General features: G+C 42.0%; 1 protein-coding gene across 3 annotated transcripts in view; it reads right to left on the reverse strand.

Annotated features, from left to right (window-relative positions):
* LOC145417806 (innexin inx2-like) overlaps positions 1–23,277 on the reverse strand; it is a 331,918-nt gene that overhangs the window by 219,517 nt on the left and 89,124 nt on the right. Inside the window, exon 1 of one of the 3 annotated variants that reach the window (XM_080286423.1) lies at positions 374–438. The exons of 1 other annotated variant lie outside the window; for it this stretch is intronic. The gene's annotated coding sequence lies outside the window, so the exon portion shown is untranslated. Of the gene's footprint in view, positions 1–373; positions 439–23,277 lie in introns of those variants that run through there. One more of the 3 variants, XM_080286427.1, reaches the window with a different exon arrangement.

A 23,277-nucleotide genomic window follows, 5' to 3' on the forward strand; every position in this document is an offset into this window, starting at 1 on the left:
TCAAAAAGTTGTACGTAGTTGAGGTGCAGGTGGCAGAAGTGTACGTGGCAGGGGATGTACATGGTAGAGATGTACGTGAGAGGAAGGACAGGTGGCAAGACTGAACGTGAGAAGGGGTGCAGGTGGCAGGGGTGTATGTGGCAGACACCTATGATCCAAGAGGTGTCGATGATAGGGGAAGGTGGGAAAGGGTGTACATACGATTAAGTGTACATGGCAAGGGTTGTACATAAGCATGGGGGTGGTACGTGCCAAGAAGCGTACGTGCCAAGGAGGTAGACCTAAATGAGAAGTACGTGACAAGGGTGACAGGGGGTATTCGTGGCAGAGGGGTGGTTGAAAATGTGTGTGCATGAAGGGTCTAAATACTCACACTGACAACACCCTCCTTTGCTACATATGACGCTGGGTATACACATTAAGGTATCTACTTTTTGAGATTGTTTTTAGTGTAGTTTTAATTGTTTTTGTGTCTCTTCTTTCTACTTTACACTTTTGTACTCGTTTCGTTCTGTTCTTTTTTCTCTGTTGCTATTGGGTTCAGTACAGCACTATGCTTTTTCAGTAATTTTCAGTTCAGCTTATATTCTTATGTATTTTTTCTGCATTTTCCTCACGGTAATTTTTTCCCTTTCTTTTTCGTTCGATTCCTGTTTTCTTAAGTTCCTTTGCTTAGATTCACTTTGTTTATCCTTGTTATTTCTTATTTATACTGTTTTGTTCCCTACTGTTATATCCACTATGTGTCTTTTTTCGTTCTCATCTACCTATTTGTTCGTTCAGTTTCGTCCCTCATATAGTCTGTTTTACTCAGTTTTGTCCTATTTCTAACCTCTCTCTACAGCTGTCTTTTTGTCCTACGCTTTTTGTCTTTATTTTCTTTCCCTTTATAATTCAGGCTTTATACTGTACTTCCCTTTAGATTTTACATTTTCTCTGCACATTTTCTCTCAGTTCTACAATATTTTCTCCATATATTTTCTCTGTTCTATAAAATCTGTAACTTTATTCTGTCTTCAATATTTTTCTTTTCTGTTTTCACTCCGGTCTAATGTTTTCACTATGCTGTATGTTTATTCCACCGTGCCATAGTTCACTGTCAAAACTCACCACCACCACCACAGTCACCACCAGCCACCACACTTCAGTCCTTCGCTCCCTGTCACTGCGTTGTCTCCGTCCCTGCCAGTTCCGTGATAATAGACCACTTAGCATATAATCATCTCTTGTTGTTGGGGGTGAAAGTCGGAGATGCTGAGGTTCTCCCGCCGACCTCCTCCTCCTCTCTCCTACGACGTTACCGAGAAAAAAGTTTAAGCTGTGCGATGTGGGCCGTGCGAGGGGTGAGGGGCGGGGCTGGGAGAGCTTGATGCGGGCACGGCAGGGCAGGGCAGGGTGAGGGGTAGGGTAGGACTGAGGGCCAGGGTGAGGGGTAGGGTACAGATTTGCGGGACAGGGTGAGAGACAAAGTGGGGAGAGGATTTAGTGACAGGGCAGGGGAGGGTGAGGGGTAGGGTACAACTGAGGGGTAGGGTGAGGGAAAGAGTGGGGAGAGGATATAGTGACAGGGTAGGGTAGTATTTGAGGGACATGGTGAGGGACAGGGCAGGAGAGGATTTAGTGACAGGGCAGGGTAAGGTAGGGTTGGGTTGGGCAGAACTGAAGGGGAGGGTGAGAGATAAAGTGGGAGGACAGGGAAGGGGAAGAGCTGGGTGTGGATTTGCGGGACAGGATAGAAGAGGATTTAGTGACAGAGTAAGGTAGGTTAGGGTTGCATATAATTGTAGGGCAGGGTGAAAGACAAGGTGGGAGAGGAGTTAATGACATGGCAGGGTAGGAGTAGGGTTGGGTGGGGATCTGCGAACAGGGTGAGGGACAGGGTAGGAGACGATTTTGTGACAGAATAAGGTATGTGAAGACTGAGAGCTAAGACAGAGGAAGGTAAGAGAGGGTATAGGGGTAGGGTAGGGTGTGGTAGAGTAGGGTAGGCTGAGGGAAATGCAGGCTAGTGTGGCGGACAGGGTAGGGTAGGGTGATGGACAGGATAGAAGAGGGATAAGATTATAAGGGACAGTGAATAGCAGTCAGGAAAGGGGAAGAAAAAAAGGAGGGTAGGGCAGGGGAGGGGATGTTTAGGGCAGAGGAGGGCAGTGGCAGAGCGGTTTGAGGGGTGGGGTAGGGTAGGGTAGGGTAGGATAAGATGGGGGTAGGGAGGGTAAGGCAAGGCAAGACAGGTCAGGGAAGGAGTAAAGTAGGGTGAATGACAAGAAAGGGACAAGGCAGCCTTGTAGACTTAAAGATAAACACAGATAAAGGGAGTGAAAGGAGGACAATATTACGAAAAACAAGACTGAGAATAGAGGTTAGGAGAGAGAGGGGCGAATGAGGGGAGAAGAGGGGAAGGGAGAGGGTTATGTAGGACAACGGGGAGGGCAGGACTACGCTGGACAGAGGACAGGGGATAGGGAAGGACGTAGCAACAGGGTACGAGTTTGGGTTGGTGTAAAAAGAGAGCGGGAAGGGAGATTGCGTGCATGCGTGCGTGTTGTGTGTGTGTGTGTGTGTGTGTGTGTGTGTGTGTGTGTGTGTGTGTGTGTGTGTGTGTGTGTGTGTGTGTGTGTGCGAGAGAGAAATAGAGAGAAAGAGAGAGAGAGAGAGAGAGAGAGAAGGGGGGGGGGGAGTTTTAAGCGGAATGAACTAGAGAAGAGGAAAAAAATCTAGGACGGGGCAGAACAAGAAAACAGAGAACAGGGCAGGAAAATAAAGGCACAGAGCAAGACAGGACAAAAGAAATTCAAACAAAAATAAAAAAAATAGGGTAGAGCAAGAAAATTCAAGCCAGGACAACACGAATCCAGAAAACAGGACACTACACTAATGATGCAAGACGGAGAAGGACAAAAAATAATAGGAAAAGGAAGGACAAGGGAGATGAAAGGGGTTGACAGTGAAAATACAGGGATGGAAAGGGCAAGAGACTGGGTGACGTGGCAGGACAAGGTCTGAAAAGGAGGAACTACAAGGACAGAGATGAAATAAGTGATTTATGTGCTTGTTACAATTACAGTCAAGCAGCGGTGATACGGTGAAGGTGATGATACTGATGATGAAGAGAATGATGATGATGATGGTGGTGATGAAAATGAAGAAGATGAATGTAAAGATGATGATGATGATGATGATGATAATGGCCTTTGCATCTTCCCCAGTTCACTGAATCTAAGGGACGTTTTCCAAGTGGCATAAGCGGCTTTGTGGCAGCTCTTCATTAATTATTTATTTTACATAGCGCACCTTAACATCCTCCCGTGCGCTGTTTATATCGCCTCATAATGTGTAGAGTAAATCGCTAAGCAAGAGGGGTTACGAAATCTTCAGAACCACTTAGAATCGGGCACTACTGCCGTCCTCTCCCTGGCTTAGGAGTCTCCCAGGCACCTCCTCTTCAGCAGTTTATTTCGCCATTAATGATTTCCTGTTTCTTAATTACGATAATCTGTGAGTGGTATTCACATTGGCACTGGAGACCTCGTAACATTTTAACCTTACCGATTTATTCTGCTTGCTGAACCATAACTTCTTTCAATTCAATGACATTTTAAAGTTAATGACACTTTAAAATTAATCCTTTGCTACCATATGACAATATTAAGCACTTTAAGTACAGAGATCTGGTTACGAAGGGGTTAAGAGAGACTGATTTTCACCTCATCACTACAAATCGTCCGTCCAAAGTTAAACAAAATCGTCTAGGGAGCACCAAAAATTCAATATAAACTGAAGGGGTTAATTTTTCCTTAACTGTTACATGTTCCTCTTCAGTATCGACACAGTTTTCATTCGGGATATTAAATTACTTTGACAGGATAAATCGCTCTGGAAAATGTGTAACGAAATATCCTAAGCCAATGAGAATACGAGTGTTAATCAAAAATAAAGAACATGAGCAGGTAAAGTATGGACAGACACTCGTAAAAATAAAATCGTCTGGAGGTAAATGAAATAAAGTAAGTAAAATGTCCTCCGTCCTGAAAGAGATGAGGTGCAGAGTAAATCAAATCGCCAATGAAGGGGTGCTAGGGAGTCTCCTAAGCTTACGAGAATACGGCCATTCCGAGTCCCGTTTCAACTTGGAGTAGCGGTAAAGAGTTCTGGACGATGATTCACAAACAAACTTACGATGAATTCCCCGTCGTAACTAAGACAGATTTATTATTACCAGGAAGGACAAGGGAAGGAGAGTACTGAATCTACCCACGCCTTCCTGCGATATGAAATCTTAGTTATGAGAGGAAAATGATCTTAAGTTATTCTGTGAACCTTAGACCTTCCTTCCTTCCTTGCCACCTGCCTTTGTTGATCTTGTGGGGGTAATGTGTTGGGGCAGCTGGGATCAGGAAGAGAGAGAGAGAGAGAGAGAGAGAGAGAGAGAGAGAGAGAGAGAGAGAGAGAGAGAGAGAGAGAGAGAGAGAGAGAGAGCTGTGTGTGTGTGTGTGTGTGTGTGTGTGTGTGTGTGTGTGTGTGTATATGTGTGTGTGTGTGTGTGTGTGTGTGTGTGTGTGTGTGTGTGTGTGTGTGTGCGCGCGCGCAGCTGTGTTTCTCTCCGACATGTATAGCTCTGCCTCTTGTTGATGATGATGATAGAGTGGTACTGTGTCTGTGAGTCTATAATCTGCTATGCGTACGTGGGTGGCCATGTCCGTGGGTCTAAGGAATGCTGTAGGTCTGTGAATCCTGTAACTCTAAGATTGCTGTTGATCTGTATTTATTGTAACCATGAGTCCGCGAGTTTCTATGTTTTAAAACCCTTTGATGCAACTCATTTTTTTTTAATAACATTTTTTCCATTTACTGACGTCCTCAACTTAGGGCAGAGTTTTTTCGAACTAAAGGAGTCAGATATACACTTCATTAACCCTTTCAATACGAGAGACCTTTCCTAAGTTGAAGAAAATCGTCTGGTAGCAGCAAGAACAGCCTAGAATGACCATGGCTTAGCTTTAAAAGGGCCGTCACCCAAACTGAAATGGTGTTTGTTGACCTGATGGTTGTGTGCTGAACGTGTGTTGCGATATCATTAGGCTTTGGGTGTGAGTTTGTGAATAACTTAGATTTAGTCTGATGGGTCTGTATGTGTCCCTGAACTCTGTGACGGTGGATCTATGAGGATTTCTGTGTGCAAGTACTGCTGTGTTTGTGAGCTGCTGTGGTGGTAGGGTCGTAAACGCTGTGGCTGTGACTCTGTGCGTGCTGTGACTGCTTATATCTGTGATTGTGGATTTGTGATTTTCCGTTGATGCGTTTTCATAGATGTGGGTACTTGATTTTTGTTTTGTTTTTTTTACTTTTATTGTCTTGCCTGAGTGCCTGAATTTTCTGTGGATATTGATGATTGTATTGTGGGTACGTGAGCCTGTTAATACGTATGACTGATTGTGGATCTTTGAGTTTGTAAATTTTGATGATTGTGGCTGAGAACGTAATTTTGTGGATAATGGTGATTGTGACTGTGGATACGTGAATTTGCGGGCAGTGATAATTTGTTCTGTATTTTCTAGTCTGAAGGTACTGTTCATTATAACTGAGTAGGTGAATTTGTGGAATTTGAGGACTGTGACTGAGAGTACGTGAATTTAGGTAGACACTGATGACTAAGCTTGACTACGCGAATTTCTATGGTTATTGCTGACTGACCGTGGGTACGTGATATTTTATGACAAGTGCACTGATTACTGGTACGTGAACTTATATGACAGGTGCACTGATTGTGGGTATGTGAAGTCTTGACAGGTGCGCTGCCTGTGGGTACATGAATTTGTGATAGGTGCAGATAAATTCCTGAGCTGCTCATGATTATGCGGTTGGTGGATGCAGTGGCTTCTTACTATATTTTTCTGTGTACATTAATTATTTTGACTGTGAGCATGTGTATTTCTGTGATGATTGTGGGCAAGCTATATGAATTACTGTGAATTTTGACAGCCAAGAATGTGTCCCTGGAGTGCTGTTGCTATAGATCCATGGGTTCTGTGGGGTAGGTGGGTTCTGTGGGGTACAATGGCTCTGTGGGTACATGGGCACTTAAATTTCTGTGGCCACTGATGAATGATGGCGATGGGTACGATGATGATGGGTACGTGACTTTCTGTAACAATAATTAATGGGTATGAATGTGTCCGTAAGTTACCGTGGGCCTAGATCCGTGGGTTCTGTGGGTCCGTGGGTGCTGTGGCTGTGGCTGTGGCGAGGAGGGGCGGTGAACTGGTGGTGGTGGTGGGAGGAAGGGGCGAGTGAGGTGAGTGAGGCAGGTCCCACGGGTCGCTAGCGTGTTGGACTGGTGGAGTGACTTGATAGTGTGGTGGTGCCGCCCTCTTTACCACAGCAACAGTTAGCTAGATCTACAGCTAGATCCACAGCCGTAGTACATAGTTTACGCCAGAATAATACCCAACCACAGCCATAGCTAACTAAAGCCACAGCCAACCTCAGCCATAGTAATAAACGATCAAAACCAATATCCGTTTTACTCATAGCCCATTAGAGCCACAGCAAGCCTCATCCCCACAGCCTACCACAGCCATCGTCAGCCAGAACCACAGCCATCGTCAGCCATATCCACAGTCAACCACAGTCACAATCAGCCAGGTCCACAGCCATCGTCAGCCAGAACCACAGCCATCGTCAGCCATATCCACAGTCAACCACAGTCACAGTCAGCCTGGTCCACAGCAAATCACAGCCATAGTCAGCGAGGTCCACAGCAAATTCAGCCACAGCAATTGTGAGTCCTTGCCACAGTCAGCCATATTCCCAGTCATCTACAAACGCCTATGCTTCTACTTAAATTAAACTCATTATTACGTATTTCTTTTTTGCAATTTTCAGACGATTTTATTTACCCTCAGCGATACTTTTTTTTTTTTTTTTTTCGATATGAAGGAGTTGTAAATAGCTTTCTTTTTCCCTTTCGGTACGAGGTCTTTCCTAAGTTGACTAAAGCTGTCTGGAGGTGACAAAATTGAACGTTAAAAAGATGTACTGAAAGGATTTACAGGATGACGTCTCTCTCTCTCTCTCTCTCTCTCTCTCTCTCTCTCTCTCTCTCTCTCTCTCTCTCTCTCTCTCTCTTTCCGGTTACCTCCGAACAATTAAATTCAGCTAAGGGGTCCCTCCCTGAAAGAGAAATATAACTATATCTCAGTCACCCTCTTTACTATGGTTAGAGTCTAGAGAAGGGCGCCTTCATGTGGTGGATTCGATATAACCGGGCGGCTCAACTACCTGGTTATACAAACGTCCCTCATCTACTTCCCTATCCCCCGAAAAGATGATATGGACTGCAGGAGAGAGGCAAATTAAGCCTTCGCTCCACAGGGTTCACGTTTGATATGAACCTGGGGCTACGACTAATATTGCCATTAATTTTTTGTTATAGTCTTTCTTAAACCAGACGAAGGCTTTTGACCCAGGAAAGAGCTCCAGTAGTGAAGGGCTTAAGTCGAAAGGTTAAAACTGAAATCTGAAATCGCAGAGTGAGATGCACACTCCGAATTTTTTTGATAATGGATTCTGAAGTACGTGCTAATGATGGAACGTATTTGGTCTTTCTATATGGCTGCTGACTGCCTTCTGTAATATGGGATGCAGGCTAACCACACCTAATCACCACAGGCGTCCCTCAAATGACCTTCAGTAATTAGGGGTTTGCACTCCACTTTTTTATTTAACGTTTTAGCAGACGAACTATAATGGTGGAGATTTCGCAACACCGCTTCTCTACCGATCCATTCTGTACACCTCAATACCCTCTTACGTCACTGATGGGAACTATGCCGATAATAAAAGGATATCAAATGTCATGGGAGAGAATGTTAAGGTGTATGCAAAATAAATCATGAAGAAGGAGGCGTCACGAAGGCTTATACGCCAATTAGGATACGGCTCATTGTCAAAGGAGGAAAGTACAAAGGAAAGTACAAAGTCATATCTACAGCCAGTAACTAAATTAACCGCTTCCCTCTTATGGACTCACTTGGGCCATTAGTAGTAGTAGTAGTAGTAGAAGTAGTAGTAGTAGTAGCAGTAGTAATTTCATTTCATTCATTTTATTTCGTAATATAATTACATAGTTTGATATTTTATACCGTGACATTCTGTATGTACCAAAGTATATCCTTCACAGCATCCCTCTATACTGTCAGCTTTGTTTCAATATACAATTATTAATTTCCTTTTCTACAAAGACATGTAACCCATATACGCATAACCGAAAGTTGATTGACAACTGCTAAAAATATTCAGTAAAAACTAATATTAAAAGAATAACAGAAATAAGAATATAAATATCCAATGAAAAGACAATGATTTTTTTAATCACTCCATACATAATAGAAATAATACTAAAATGTTTAATTATAACAAATAATCCCCAAAACCAATATTAAAAAAAAATGCTTTAAAAATATTGTACCCAATAGAAATCCCATCATTTCTAGGACTGGTGTGGCCCAAACACCACTCCTAGAAATGATGGGATCAATGGAAGCAGTATTAACCCCTCTCTTACCAGGTAGTGTCATCTGCTGAATAAAATCGTCCGCTGGCAGCCTGAATGAAATCCTTAGTGCGAGCAAAATACAAGAATGGATAAATCTCTCCCTTTCATTACGCATTATAAATTCCGGATTTGTCAGTTTCCTGGAGATTTTAATAAGCGCAGGAGAAAGCTAAGGGTGGATTAAATTTCTCACTCAGGATTATAGCAGCGTATTTATTGGCTTAATCGTGTTTGGATGATTTGCCTCTGTCTAGTAAAGGCTCCGCATCGTGAAGGGGTTAAAACTGCACACACGCACTCAAGCACACACACACACACACACACACACACACACACACACACACACACACACACACACACACACACACACACGCAATATGGATGATGAAAAAGCCATATTGTATTAAGACTTTGGTTACCAAGATACTTATACTGTACATATGTTACTGAAAAGAGAGAGAGAGAGAGAGAGAGAGAGAGAGAGAGAGAGAGAGAGAGTCACATATTTGACAGCTCTATTTTGTACCCCTGTCAATCGCAAAGCCCCGGACACGAGACTCAATAGCGTTAATTAGTGCCATAGAAAGGAGGGGGAGGGAGAGAGGAAGGGGGCAGGGAAGAGAGGGAGGGGGAGAGGAAGAGGGGAGGGGGAAGGGGAGGGGGAGGGGAAATGAGGAGAATCAGGACATGTGGGGAGAGGAGAGTATGGAGTGCAGGGAGAGAAGGGGTGGGTGGGGGAGAGGAGGCTGAGATACAAGTGGGGGGAAAGAAGGGGAAGAGGTAGGGGTAACTTAAAAAGGGAGAGAGGGGTAGGGAGGAGTGGGGGAGAGGCGAGGGGGTGGGGAGGAGAGGGAGGCGTCAGGGTATAAGAGGGGGGATACGTGGGAGGGATGGGGTGGAGGGGAGAGGGTGGGGGAAGGGTTGGAGAGTGGCAGGATGTGAGAGAGACGGAGTGGAGAGATTGGGGGGAGGGGTATGAGGGAACAGTAGGGTGCCAACTAGGGAAGAGTAGGAAAGGATGAGAAGGAGGGTAAAGGGAGGACTAAGGAAGGCAGGGATAGTCGAGAGAGAGAGACAGACAGACAGACAGGCAGGCAGAGACCAGATATGAGGACAGTTATAGATAGTCACAGATCTAAAAAATAAATGATAGACGGACAGACAGAGACTACACATGATGACACCTAAATACAGATAAATTGAAAGGTGCACAAACAGGAAGAGTGACTGACAGACTAAGTACATCCAGCTACAGATACAAATAAACTGAAGCCAACGAGGACAGACAGAAGCAGAAAGAGACAGGAAAAGAATGGGAAAAGAAAGCAGAATCTGAGACAGGAATATAAACGAACAGGGATAGCAGGAAAGGTCATTGGCACAGAGACTTAGAGAGAGGATGTGAGTGAGTGGAGAGGAGAATGGAGCGGGAGGGATGACAAAGTATAGGGGAGGGTGTGAAGTGATGCGAAGGAAAGTATGAGAATGAATATCTGTTGGTGGGATAGAAAATGATGGGGTACAAAGGGAAAGAGAAAGTAGAAGAAGACAGGGGAGAGAAGAGTACTGGAAGAAGGTAAGAGAAATGAGAGGGAGGAAAATGGAGAGGAGAGAGACTGGAGGGAGAGAGCTAGAGATGGAGAAGGGATGGTGTAACAAATTGGTAGAAGGGAGTGAGGGAGGGATTAATAAATGAAAGAATATAAAGTAAAGAAAGGGAAAAAAAGAGAGAATACAAAAGGGGATGAGAGAGCAGAGACCCAGTTGAGAAAAAGTAGTCGATAGAGAGGGGAAGAAGTGAAGGTATGGGGAGTAAGGGAAGGAAAAGGAGACAGAAGAGATAGAAAGACAGGAGAGGGAAGAAACAGGAAGTGGATGGAGGGGAAGATAAGCGAGAGGGGTACGCCAGCTGAAGAAGGAAGGGTGGGATAGAATGGATGAGGAAGTAAAGGGAAGCGTTAAGAGAAGAGTAATATGAGGAGAAAGAAAGAGAAAGAAAGAAGGGCAGAAAGGAGAACGAAAGAAGAGAAGGTCTGAGATGTCATGTGAAAATGAGGAGGGACAGGAAGGGACGTCAGGAAATGGGTAGTGATGGAAGATACGAGTAGAAAGAAAAGAAAGTGAAGAAAAGTTAGGGATAGAGGAGAATGCCTGATCTGGAGAGAGAGAGAGAGAGAGAGAGAGAGAGAGAGAGAGAGAGGGAGAAAGAGAGAGAGAGAGAATCAAACTCCACACTTAAAAAGAAAAGTGCCAAACAACAGGGGGGAATTAACAGGAGAACAAAGGCCTAATAATTACACTAAGGAATCTCCATAGGCCTAAAGCCGCCACAGGGCCACCAACACAGCCTCGAGTCTCTTAGTAATGTTTTTTTTACTTTTGCTTTATTCCACTACAAATATACTTTAGTTCTGCTGTCATTTTCCACTAATATATTGGGTGAAAAAGTGTTAAATCTCCCTTTCATATAATACAGCATTGCATTTTCATTTCTTTATATATTGTAAAGTGAATATCGTGGTAAAAGTGTTAAAAACTGGCGGAAATGCGTAATATCAAAATTATAATAACCACATGAAAATAAAGGGAAATATGGAAGTAAAAAATGGATATCCCTCCGTGTTATAAGTCAAAGTCAGTGTAAATAAACCTGACTTGCCCTTAATATCATTTTAGTTATTTCCACAGCAACTGGGTGTCATAAATGAATTACACAATGAGGAAATTTACGAGTAATTCTTGTCATAAACCTTTCAACATCCGTGAATGTGAGTTCTCCATGATTTTTATCATATATTAATTAGTCTTATCATGAAGAGAATATAAAATAATAATATAATAAAAAGAAATGTAGATAGACAAGAAAATAGGCTTCAATAATAATAATTCAGAATAACAACACTGATCGAAGAAATAGTGACCGTAACCAGGGTATAGTATGGTGCAAGTGCTCTTGGGCCCTTCGAGCCCTTCGCACTTGCTCTTACAGAGGGCTCTCGCGTTTATGTGCTGTTCTAGTGTAAAGTTGTCACTTGGATTTTTTGCAGCTAACCAACTGATCGAGTTATTTGCAGCTTCGGGAATGGAACCCAAGTTGTCCGAACGCAAGTCCGAAATACTTTAGTTGTACCTGTGGGCAAAAAATTCTACGGAGATCCTATGCCGGGCGCCAGGAGCGGCGTTTTTTTGGTCAAAATGAGATCGCTCATTAAATATAGTAAAAGTTTTTCAATCGTGATGGGACCAAGTTTTTTTTTCACAGCGAATTATTTGCGATTTCTGTGCCAATTTTGGTGCGATTTGAATGTGTTGTTTCGGCTGCCCAAAATACACACACACACTCACAGACACACGGCTAGTGCTATAGTATATTGGATTATCCTCAGTCATAAGGTAACGGTATTGTTGAACAAGTAATAGAGATAGTACCTTATAATATAGGTAATGAAGCTTCCACTTGTAATAATAATACCCTAACTGGAACGTGTACTGCTTGATACGCTGTTAGTTAAATTAGATACCTATATGACTTCCTGTAGAAATCACCCACCTGTTCTGTCTTCTGCCGCTCCACACACAGCACTTGCTCTGAGTAAGAACTGAGTACTTGGCTGCACTGATATCTTCTCCATTTTTGGCCAGTGAATCGTATATACTATATGTATATCTGTGTGTTTGTTCATAGGTAGATGGTAAATAAACACAGAGAGGAAAATGAACGGAGAGAGCAACAAGGAAATACAGGCAGAGTGACATTTTTAAATACATTTTCATTGGTTGGTAGAGAGAAAAAAAATCCAGACAGAAATTGGACAGGTAAACAGACAGACTGCCAGAAGTATAAGTAAAACAGAAAGTTATACAGGAACACAGACAAAAATAAATAGAACAGATAACCAGTAACAACCACAAAAACAAACAGGAAGAAGTAAGCACAAAAAACAGCCACCATCAGAGAGGCAGACATCAGCAGCCACACAAAAACAGCCAGCATCAGACAGGTAGACAGACACACCTCCCGTTCAATCTCCAGCGCAGCGGATGTGGGGTTGATAATACTGGGTGTGGCCACGTACCGCTGATTAACTTATTATTTGCTTTCACACGATTTTTTATCAGATTTTTATCTCTTTTTGATTAAATTGTGATGTACACGTTTAATAACACCTGGTGAGCGGATTATCTTTCTTTTTTTGCGTTTTCTTTTTTCTATTTTTCTGTCGTGGTTATGTCACATTATTATTATTATTATTATTATTATTATTATTATTATTATCATTAACCTCTCTCCCACCAATACATGGGGTGGAATTATCATTATCACTCATCATCATTCATCAATTATCAGTCATCAGTCATCATCATCAGCATCACCATCATTATCATTATCATCATCATCATCATCATCATCATCACCATCAGCTCTTTCCCAGTAGTTCACAGGGTGGCATGGATCCAAAAACATGAACAGGAAAAAAAGGGATTCTGGGGTATTACGAGGCATGTTAAACCGTATCTGTTATTTAGGTGACGTATGATTAACGTCATTATTTATCATCTCGGTTACGTAATTCTCCATTGGTATTTATTTTCGTCTAACTTTACATGTAATATTAACGTTAAAGTAGTACATAGTTCAGTTCTTTTTATTTTACCATCTACAATACGTAAAATATTCTTATCTTCCGTCTATGTTTATATATATATAATTATCAATCTGTCTTTCTATCTGTCTATCTGTTTATCGCCATAAGCCTATTATCCAGTAAGGGGTGACCTCAAACAAATCGCCTCCACGTCATCCTGCTTTCTACCATTTGGCTGCCCTTCCTCCAACTCACACCCAACTGTCTCATATATCTTTCTCCTTCATCCCTCCATTTTATCTTTGTTCTTCTTCTTCCCCTCTCCCCTCCACCATACCCACACGCGCTCTTCTAGTCAATCTCTCATTCAATATCCTCTCCACATGGCCAAACCATCTCTTTTTTTTTTTTTTTTTTCAACCTGGCGCAAAGTACTATGGCTATAATTTTTCTTCAATGTTTACAGTATGCACAATGGCTCCAATTTTTCGTCTTTGTTTCGTAAAATTTCGTGGCTACTACCGATTTTTTTTTTTTATTGCGTGACTGTCGACATTCCTTTGTGGTACGCATTTCCTTGACCTGAATGATGTCTGAGGTATTGTAACACTGACACAAATTATTCTTACTCGTGTTCTTATTCTTATTCTTATTGTTGTTGTTGTTGTTGTTATTTCTATTATTATTATTATTATTAGTTACTATTACTATTATTATTATTATTATTGTTATTTCTGTTATTATTATTATTATTATTATTATAATAATTATTATTATTATTATTAATTACTATTACTTAAGCCGTTTAGCATTATGACGTCATATGGATAACATTCTTCCTTCTTCATTATTAAATTCAGTTGGCTTAAATGCACTCACTTCATACTAGAAGGGCTAAAGTCAGTTTGTAGCAAAATAATGGTAATAATGACACGATAATAAAGTCAGTATGTACTATGGAATTATGTTTAAAAGAACATTTTCTTCTGTGCTTACTAACTGCTCATTTGTGACAGGAAAAATTCTTGTTCAATGTTCACAATCTTTAAACTTGATGGAGAGATAGATGGACACACAGACAGATGGAGAGAGAGAGAGAGAGAGAGAGAGAGAGAGAGAATAATGGATCACTAAATCTCGTGAACAGGAAACTGCCCTGATCTCTTGGTCAGATTTTACAAACATGTGTACATACATACCGTACGTACAATACATACATACATACATACATACTTAAATACAAACATACATACATACATACATACATAAACATACACACATACATACATACATACATACAGTAACATACACATACATACATACAGTAACATACACACATACATACATACATACATTAACACCACCCTGAAAACACCATAACACCACCATTTTAACACCACCCTGGTAACATCACCTTAATAACATCACCCTGATAACACCACGATGATAACACCATCCTAACATCATCGTCCCTGAAAATACTGTCCTAATAACACCACCTGTGATAACCCTTAACGCCAGTCTGTATAACCCCTAACACCACCTCTAACACCACTGCATATAACCCCAAACACCACCACCATAACACCACCCTTACAAATAACACCACCTCAAATAACACCACCTCACATAACACCACCTCAAATAACACCACCTCAAATAACACCACCCCTGATAACACCACCCCTGATAACACCACCCCTGACATCCCTGCCCATAGAAGGAATTATTTACTATACTTATTGTCCAATGATTTTCTCCAGCTCAGGGAAATCGTCTTGTAGTAATAGTTAAAGAAATCCTTAGTCTCTACCCCTAAGTTCCAAATATCCTTCTTAAGATGAGAAAAACCGTCTCAGGAAGAAAAAATAATAAAAACATGTCCTTGGGTTAACCGCCAGGAGAGGTTTAATGTGTTCATGTCTCTCGTGATTTACGTGTTTGTGTCCATTTTTGCGTGCGGGGGACTGTGGTTGTGCGTGCGCTCGCTCGGGTCATTTTCCTATTGGGGTTAATTTGCTGCAGTGAGTGTGTGTGTGTGTGTGTGTGTGTGTGTGTGTGTGTATGTATGTGTTTACTTCTGTACATTCGTGTTTTCTTTGAGTTTATATATTTATGCAATTATGTAATCTGATATACATAAAGTGTACATCTGTGTATGTCTTGTGTCTGTGTGTGCGTGTGTATATGTGAGTGTGTGCGTTTGTATGTGTGTGTGTGTGTGTGTGTGTGTGTGTGTGTGTGTGTGTGTGTGTGTGTATGTACGAGTGTGTCTGCGTATGTGTGTGTGTGTGTGCGTGTGTATGTATATGTGTGAATATGTGTGTATGTGTGTGTGCAAGGCCAATACCTGTTCCCACTTCCCCTGACGAGTGACAAACGAGTTCTGAGCTCCCATTCAAGTGATACCAGGTGTGGTGGTGTGAGAGAGAGAGAGAGAGAGAATACACACACAATATAATACTAATATACATACTATATATATATATATATATATATATATATATATATATATGTGTGTGTGTGTGTGTGTGTGTGTGTGTGTGTGTGTGTGTGTGTGTGTGTGTGTGTGTGTGTGTGTGTGTGTGTGTGTGTGTGTGCGTGCGTGCGTGCGTGCGTGTGCGCGCGCGCGAGTCATGAGAGGGCTGGAGGTGTGTGGTGTGTGTGTGCGCGCGCGCTCGCATACGTCACGAGAGGGCTGGAGGTGTGTGAAGGCAGGTGGAACCGTGCTAAAACGCCGTAGTAATCGCGAAACATGCGTGGCAAGGGCGACAGATGGCAGGGGGACAGCATGGAAGGGAGGTCCTGGCGTGGTAGAGGGTAGGGTAAGGGAAGTAATATGCAGTGATGTAAAGAATGGAAAGAAAAATCGCCATGAGGATCGTGCACTTAGGGACAAAGTATCAGAATGAAAGACGAGGCAAGGATATGCATTAAGACGAAAAGAGTGATGCAGGGGAGGGCAGGGAGGTAGCATGCAGCAAAGGGTTGATGACAGGGGAAGAGCCGGGATGAAAAAATGTAGAAAAGCTAACTTACTCAGCCGTACTTTCTGCCATGTTCCTGCTATCCCCAGACAATTTTTTCGGCTTAGGAGACCGCCCTAGTTCTGACAGGGTTTTATTTAACCCCTTGAATTTGGAAAGTCTCTCTTGGGTGGAAATAAAGCGTCTGGAAATAGCAACAGTGAAACAGTGATTGAAAGTTTATGAGAAATGATTTTAGATGCCTTGGCTATTTGGAGAGGATGGAGAAAAAGACACATACAAGAAGAGTGCATGTGAGGTGAAGGGGGAAAGGAGGAGGGAGAGACTAAGGATGAGTTGGAGTGATGGAGTGGAGAGATGTATGAGAGAGGGGTGTGTTAGTTGATGGAGGGCAACAAACTGACAGGGAACAGAGTGACGTGAAGACGATTTGCCTGTGGCCACTCGTTACGGGATTGAGGCGTCTGGCAATAGACAGAAACATGTGTTGGTGATATTCTTTAAAGGTAGCGAGTATGCAAGAAAGACAGAAGATTTATTAAGACCATCATAAAAAGTAGGAAGTACCCGAGGAAGATAAGAAGGTATGAAGAAGGTTTATGAAGCAGACGATGGCAGAGGAGGCAGAGCAGGGTATCAGCAGAGATGAGTGAGACGGCGAGGTAGGGCAGGTCATGAATCCCCGTTAGAGAAAAATTCCTGATGCGATGTGGCGGAGAATATTTATCAGACAAGTAACAAGAGCAAGAAATGTTGTGCACAGTGAAGCCAGTACAGCGTGGATTAGATGCAAGGAGCTGATGATGGTGGAAGAAGAGATAGGGTAAGGTAGCAGCAGGCAAGTTAGAGCCAGTAGGGAATCGAGTAGGATAGAGGGAAAAGAAAGGAGTCATAATGAGAGGTAGTGAAGGGATGGAACCTGTGTAGCGGTGTTGTAGTGTTGGCGTCTTGTTTAGTTTAATTCTTGCTATCTTCAGACGATTACATTAAGCCTAGGGGAGACATGTATAACTTAGGGCAGACCTCTGGTAGTGAAGAGCTTGATCAAAGAAATCTCTAGCCCTTATGGTTGGAAATCTCTCTTAATCAGAATAAAATGGTTAGAATGCAATAAAAACTAAATATAAGATAGCCATTCTTTTTAAGGGCTTAATAGTTGATAGCCAGTCCACTAACACACTCTGTGAGATGTAGGTACTCGAGACTACACAATCACTGTCTAAAATATTTAAGGGTAAGCTTGTCTAAACTCTTGGTGACAGAATATGATCCAAAAGCCTCCAATAGTTGCTTTGAGAATAAAACTGACGTGCACAGTATCTGACCTCCACCTAACCTTCATCCCTCCTGGGGTCTTAGAAAGCTAAATCCCTGAAGTTATATGTTGCGGGATATTATGAGGCAGAGAGAGTGTGGTTCAGGTGTGTGGTAAGACTGGTAGCAGCAGGGTTGGTATACACAAAAGACCTGGACCGGTAAAGAGAGAGAGAGAGAGAGAGAGAGAGTGTGTGTGTGTGTGTGTGTGTGTGTGTGTGTGTGTGTGTGTGTGTGTGTGTGTGTGTGTGTGTGTGTGTGTGTGTGTGTGTGTGTGTGTGTGTGTGTGTGTGTGCGTGCGTGCGTGCATGCGTGTATGTGGGGGAGGGGCAGGGTAACGGTAAGGACAGGAGGATTAAGGACAAAGCTTCTTTATTACAGTGACATCCTTTTTTTCCTTAATATTTCCTGATGATTTTTATGCAGCTTAGGCGAGACTCACTGTGCTTGGATTTAGGCTTAAGCTTCATTATCCTCTTTACTATTATGGAGCTCTTTACCTATAATGGAGCTCTTTACTACTATGGAGCTCTTTACTACTATGGAGCTCTTTACTACTATGGAGCTCTTTACTACTATGGAGCTCTTTACTACTATGGAGCTCTTTACTACTATGGAGCTCTTTACTACTATGGAGCTCTTTACTACCATGTGGCTCTTCTAAGATGATAAAATTGTCTGGATGTAGCAAAAATATATTATAGACTCGTCCTCGTCTTTAATTGACAAGAGCGATATTCTTTAAGAGATTTGACAATGCTACGTCTCCCTTAAGCTGAATAATATCGTCCTCTCAGTATCCATAAATTAGGGAAAAAATCGTACTTTACCGATGGAGTTAATGGAGACCGATTTTAACTGACCAGTTCGAGAAATTTCCACACACCCAAATTTTCTCACCACTATAGTAGCCAGAATAAAAAAAAAAATGCACAGAACAGATTTAAAAAACAGAGAACGAGGATGGCAGGACTGTAGATTTAAGAACATGAGTCTGAGCTATGTCGAAGTAGATAAGGAAAAGGAAGAGTGGGATGACGGAGATACAATGGTTAACTGGATAGAAACAAGGATGGTGAGAAATAGAAAGTATAGGGGTATAGTGTAGAAGGGAAGAGAGCTGCAGTATTGTGAGAGAAGTATGAAGAAGGGGGAGAGAAGCACTAAAAGGAGGAGACATTTAGAAGAGGAAGAAAAAAGATTAGAGGAGGAGGAGGAGGGAGAGAAAGAGGAAAATGAAAGTATGGAGCTGCTTGTAGAAGAGGAAAATAAAAGTTTGTGCAATGACTGTAGTACCCTGTATGGTTCAGTAGAGGAACTGAGCAGGGTAACACCAGGTATTGAGTACATAGGCAGGAAGCAGGGTGTAGGGAAGAAACAGGGTGTAGGTGATGACAGGGACGGAAAGAGAGAGAGAGAGAGAGAGAGAGAGAGAGAGAGAATTTTACCCTCAGGATGCTCAGCTATTTATAATTAAGATATCTTCATTCCTGTCATTTAATCCACTTCATCAAAGCCTCCCATTTCCACCCACTCCTTCTTCCCCTCTGTTTATCCACTACATTAATGCAGCCTCACCCGTTTACTCTTTAGCACCTGTCACTTTAATATTTATCCTGGGCTGGGGATAATTGAAAACATTTACGATAGAGTCCCTCGTTATTGTTTTATGTTTTTGCAGGAATAAGTAATCATGGAAATTTTCATCATTTTTTTTCATTTTTGCCCTTCCATCTAAAACAGATAATTTCTTTCTTTGTCCTTCCATCCAAAACAGACAGTTTCTTTTTATTTGTCTCTCCAACCCAAAACAAATCATTTCTTTCTTTGTCCTTGCACCAAAAACAGATAATTTCTTTGTCCTTGCACCAAAAATAGATAATTTCTTTGTCCTTGCACCTAAAACAGATAATTTCTTTCTTTGTCCTTCCATTCCAAACAGATAATTTCTTTCTTTGTCCTTGCATCCAAAACAATTTCTTTCTTTGTCCTTGCACCCAAAACAAATAATTTTTTTCATTGTCCTTCCATCCAAAACAGCTAATTTCTTTCCTTGTCCTTCCATCCAAAACAGACAATTTCTTTCTTTGTCCTTGCACCCAAAACAGATAATTTCCTTCTTTGTCCTGCCATTCAAAACAATTTCTTTCTTTGTCCTTCCATCCAAAACATTTAACACCTATGGCAATATTCCTCTCGTATTTTATTTATTTATTAATTTACTTATTTTTGGCTAAAGGATGCAAGACTGAGAGAGATTCCAATGACGCTGGCCATCCTTTAAAAACTGTTCTGAGATACGACAGGAAAACCATAATAAATACTCGTACCTTTGAGAACCCCACCCCTGGCCAGTCTTTTCCATGTGAACCTCTCTTTTACTGTTTTTTTTTTTTTTTTTACACTCAGTAGTCTTTATGTCTGCCATTTCCGAAACTTCCCCTTTTCGGGGGAGGGGAGGGGGCTCCGAGAAGTTATAGTATATATTTTAGGAATCCACGCAAAGGTGAAAAAAAAAAAAAAAAAAAAAAAAAAAGAGCGGACCGGAAGGAAATGTGGAAGATAATTTTAACACAGATAGGAAGGAAACGAAGCAGGCAGACTGGTGGGGGGAAGAAAAAAAAAAAAGCAATATGATATGAATAAAGAAAGGAGAGAATATGAGGAGTGGAGGAGCGGTATGGCAAGGGTAGGGAACATACGAAGAAGCCAGATCGGCGGAGGAGGGTGGAGGAAAGGAAGAGTGAGTGGTGGGAAGGTAGAGAAAGATGAGGCTGTGTAGAAATTCAGAAACCAAATATTGACAGTGGAAGAGGATCAGGGCAGGGGTGGGAAACATACGAGGGACTCAAACCGGTGGAGGAAGGCAACAGTGAGTGGAGGAAGGGGGAGAGAGATATAGTTGTGCAGAATTCAGGGAGCTATTGTGGAGAGTAGAAGTAGCATTATGACAGGGGTGAGATACAGACGACGAGCCAAACCGGTGCAGGGGAGTTACAGGGTGGGAGAGGGGGCGTGGCAGGGATGGACGGGTGGGGGGGTAGGGTGAGAAAGGGGCAAGTTGGCAGTGAGGGGGGACAAGGGAGGATGAGAAAAGGTAGGTAGGGGGGGGGACGGGTGGGAGAGGTGGGGGGGTGAGCGGTGGGAAAAGGGGCAGGTTAATCAGGAAAGGTAAGTCTGGTTCGGCTGGCACACACGGGTTCACCCCTGGAAGCTTTGACCTCTGCTTCACCCTACCCTCGCTTCCGTCTCGTCTCTGAGTGGATGCTTCATGGCACCTGTCTTTCGCGATTTACTTCACGTCTTACACCGTAGCATTCTTTGATATGCTATTTCTCATTTCAGTATCGACAAGCAAGAGAATACTGAGATCCAAAGTGCAGAACACATAGTAAGGAAGAATTGTGACGAAATCTTCAAAGCCATTAAAAATACAATCCTTATCTCTCTCAGCGACTTTTTTTTTTTTTTTTTTTTTTTTTGGCGTGTAGAGTTCACAGCACCGTTAATTGTTCAGTGGAAGAATTATATCCACGTACTGAATGTGTTTCTTGAGAAGATACAGCCTCATTCTGGCAGGAACCCTTTTCTTTCGTGATTCTTTCATCACCAACTCTTTCCTTTAATAATAACCGTCAGTCTTTATATCCCAGTCAGAACGATGTTGACCATTCTAATTCGCTTTTACTACCATCTGATGATTTTACTGGGCAAAGAAATCTTTTGTCTCTTTTGATCGCCCTGCTTGAGCAAGATATTCTTCAACTTTCGGTCAGTTTTCTTTTTCATCCGATTAAAATATGCAAGTGAACATTCACCATACAAAGCGTTAAATTATTTCCTGTTGACAAGCAGCAAAATTATTTTCGTTGTTTTCAACAAAAAACTCTAAATATCCAGTTATGTTGCTTCAAACTGTCAGCTATTTTCATTAGATTCCTAACTATTGTTATGTATTGCCTTCATTTTTGGCAAATTTACATTTTTTTCTTAACTTTGCCTACTCTTGTATTAGGTGCAACATTATATTTGTTAGAACTTTCCATGAACTAATCTTTTGTATCTCTTCTTCCTAACTTTTAGTGCTTCCTTTCCTTTACTTTTCTTTCCGTTCCTTTCTTTCTTCTTTTACTCATGTTTCCTTCTTGATCTATATTTTTGTCTTTCTTTTATACTTTTTTATGTATTACAAACCCTTATATGATATGTGGGGGCGCCCACCATCCACTCACTCGTTGTAGTGCTGCTCTCGGGCAGCTGCCCTTTCCTCTTTTCATTGTTTCGTTCCTCCTTTCCTCTTATGTCCTTCTTTCCTTCTTTCTTTCCTCTTCCTTCTGTCTATGGGTGACTCTACACTGAGTGACAAGCCAAATGGTTTCCTGTACAACAAGAAACCAATTATTACGCTGGGTGCTAACTATATAACCAAACTATGGCGCCTGGTGGTTTAGTGGATAATTAAGGTGCTCCAGCCGGATTGAGCCTGTGTCGGTTTATATCCATGGGGTGGCTGGGGTTTACTGCTCACGTAATACCACTCAAAGATAAGTGAGGCTGGTCACTCATATTTCAAATGTCAGGAACAACTTGCCTAGCCCAGGGCTCCTACACTCCTCATGGGGCAACACAGGATTGGATGATGTGTATGTATGTACGGAAACTTTTCTGGCCTTTCTCCATATTTTTTTTCTTTTCTCTTTTTTTATTCTATTTTTATTCTTTTTCTATTTTTGTTCTTTACTGTTTTCTCTTTCATCTACGTTTTCTTCTTTCTTACTGTTCAATGTCCTTCTTTTGCCTTTTCTTTCTTTTTCATTATTTTTGTTCGGTTATTACTGCCCATTTTTCCTTTCTCATCACTTTTTCTTCGACTCTTTCCTTTTATTATTATTATTATTTTTTTTTTATTCTTCCTGGTTTCCGAGGTGTAGAGTGACAAAGGGGATCGTATGACCTGGGAGGGCTGGTCAGGGAGGCTACAGCAGGGTCAAAACTCTCTACCCCTCCCCCCTCAATCCCCACACGCTTAACCCCGCTATTATGAGAAGTGGTGTTGATGAGGGACGCCTTCTCGCGGTGACGCTGATATGGTCCGGGAACTCCCCTGTCTGTGCAAACGTCCCTCACCTCATTCCTCTTCCCCAAAAGGATGATTTTTACTAAAGCTTCATAATAGTTCCTGGCGGTAACTAGAAATGGAGTTTTAATACTGAAAGGATTAATATGCAGACCCGTCACTCCCCAAAATTTGGGACAGGACGGATATTCAGTTACAAACTTAAAATCGATGATCTGTGGTAAATAACATCTGGTTTTGTAGGAGTATTAGTGGTAGTTACGGCTCCAGGCTCATCTGAATGTGAACCTAGTATACTGCACTTACTGCAGCCTGAAGTTGCTCCTCTCCTGCAACCCACCATCCTCGTTTCGGGGAATAGGGAGGATGTTGAGAGATATAACCAGGCCGTTCCACTGCCCAGTTATATCGGAACCACCACATGAAGATGTCTCTCTCTAGTTCCTGGTTTTGAGAGAAGAATGGGAAAAGGGAATTTATTCACTTACATAATTACGGGGAAATCCCGTGTTTGCAAAAAGCGATAAGGACAAGCATTTCCATTGCTCCTGTTTTTTCTGAAGTATAATACAATAGAGTAGAAAGGAAGCAATGTAAGAGAGTCGTCTTAGCTAGCGAGAATGCCACTCCAAGTTTGATTAACGAGTTACGAACTGGTTAAATGTATATACAAACACCAAAAAAGTAGGTCGCCAAAACCTAAAAAAAAAAAAAAAAAAAGAAATTGAATGTTGAGGTGAGTTTATGAGCTTCTAG

The sequence above is a fragment of the Coenobita brevimanus genome, chromosome 111, assembly GCF_032717465.1.
Source record: "Coenobita brevimanus isolate Jiangsu-jjx chromosome 111, ASM3271746v2, whole genome shotgun sequence".
Classification (NCBI taxonomy): Eukaryota; Metazoa; Arthropoda; class Malacostraca; order Decapoda; family Coenobitidae; genus Coenobita; species Coenobita brevimanus.